The sequence below is a fragment of the Grammomys surdaster genome, unplaced genomic scaffold (genome assembly GCF_004785775.1).
Source record: "Grammomys surdaster isolate TR1022 unplaced genomic scaffold, NIH_TR_1.0 139, whole genome shotgun sequence".
NCBI lineage: Eukaryota > Metazoa > Chordata > Mammalia > Rodentia > Muridae > Grammomys > Grammomys surdaster.
The window spans coordinates 18,034,191-18,036,216 of record NW_021604597.1 but is presented as its reverse complement, the minus strand read 5'-3'; the positions used below and the strand labels follow the sequence as shown (position 1 = coordinate 18,036,216).

Genomic DNA, 2,026 nt, shown 5'->3' with positions numbered 1-2,026 from the left:
TCAACATATGCACTTGGGGGAGAAAATTCAGCCTAAAGTATATATGTAGTGAAAGTTAATATGCATATGTTACATCTTCACCCCAAAGACCTATATTAACTGTGTAGACTCTGATAACTTACAATACTGTAGAATCTAAGAAAGGTAATTTATATAAGACAGGAGGAAGAGGAAGCAACATGTGAGTAGTACTAATACTCTGTGCACAGGATGGATTTTGATTAGTCTCTGGTCTCCAGAGAAAGAAATCCAATAGAAATATCTATCATCCATCTATCTAATTTAATCTAGCTATCTACCTACCATCGATAGTTTAAGTAGTACCGCCAACCCCCCTGACAGTAGGCAAAAAGACACATTGTTGTTGGTGGTGTTCTTATATCAGACAGGGGCAGAGCAGATGGCAGTCCTTTGTTCATCCTAGCTTGATGCCTGGCTTGGTGGCCAAAGCTGTTTTATACCTAGGACTCATAAAAATCAAATCAAATCAAATCCAGGCAGTGCAGCAAAAGAGGAGGAAGACAGAGATTTGTGGACCAACATGCCATGCACAGAGCTATCATCTAGAACATAGCACAGGTAGGCCATAGACACTGCTTACTATCACGCCATGCAGCACAGATGGAAGACGTTGCCCAGGGACCTACCAGCCAGTTGCCAGATATCTTAGTCAGGGTTTCTTTTCCTGCACAAACATCATGACCAAGAAGCAACTTGGAGAGGAAATGGTTCATTCATCTTACACTTCCACATTACTGTTCATCACCAAAGGAAGTCAGGACTGGAACTCAAGCAGGTCAGGAAGCATGAGCTTATGTAGAGGCCATGATACTTACTGGTTCACTTCTTCTGCCTTTCTCAGCCTGCTTTCTTATAGAACCCAGGACTACCAGCCCAGGGATGGCATCACCTGCAATGAGCCCTCCCCCCTTGATCACTAATTGAGAAAATGACTTACAGCTGGATCTCATGGGGGCGTTTTCTCAACTGAAGCTCCTTTCTCTGTGATAACTCCAGCTTGTGTCAAGTTGACACACAAAACCAGTCAGTACAAATGACTCCTTGTCAACCTGACACACAAACACATCACTATTAAGCCTCAACTCTTAGTTTCTTACTCATCCCCAAGATCTACATAACTTTAAAAGTCCCACAGTCTTTACAAATTCTTACATATTAAAATTTCAATCCCTTTAAAATATCCAATCTCTTTTAAAATTCAAAGTCATTTAACAATTAAAAGTCTTTTAACTGTGGGCTCCACTAAAATACTTTCTTCGTTCAAGAGGGAAAAATATCAGGGCACAGTCACAATCAAAAACAAAATCAAACTCCAACCAATCAATGTCTGGGATCCACTCATGATCTTCTGGGCTCCTCCATGGGCTTGGGTCACTTCTCAAGCCCTGCCCTTTGTAGCACATACCTTGTCTTCTAGGCTCCAGCTGCCTGTACTGCACTGCTGCTGTTCTTGGTGGTCATCTCATGGTATTAGCATTTCCAAAACACTGCTGTCTTCCACTGTAACTAGGCTTCACCAACAGCCACTCATAGTCTCTCTTCATGGTGCCAAGCCTCAACTCCTTTGCATGACTCCTTCAGTCCTGGGCCATTAATTGCAACTGAGGCTACACCTTCACCAATAGCCTTCCATGGCCTCTCACAGTGTAGACCCTCAGCTGTTCTTCATGATGCCTTCATGCCTTCAAAATCAGTACCACCTGGGTGACTCTTACACATTACCAAGGCCAGCCACAGCACAAGGTACAACCTTGGCTATCTCTGGAACACAGCTTTCAGAAAACACTTCCCAGAAGATTTACTTCAATGATGCTGGTCTCTTCTTAATCACCACTAATGTCTTAGTTCCAGCTAACCACCATCAATTGTCCCAGTAACACAAAGGTTTTGTTTTAGTAGTTCTGGTATCTTGTTAATCACAACTGACTCTTCAGTCCTAGCTAACCAAAAGCACATAATCTTTACAATCAAAAAAGCAACGGCCCTGATAAGAGTCTTTAATCTT

The 2,026-nt window shown here is 42.3% G+C and overlaps 1 non-coding gene across 1 annotated transcript; it reads left to right on the top strand.

The window, feature by feature from the left end:
* The first annotated feature begins 330 nt into the window (after positions 1–330).
* On the top strand, positions 331–474 carry LOC114618040. Its single transcript, XR_003710906.1, has one exon. It is a non-coding gene; the product is annotated as a small nucleolar RNA SNORA48 (small nucleolar RNA).
* The last annotated feature ends 1,552 nt before the right edge of the window (positions 475–2,026 follow it).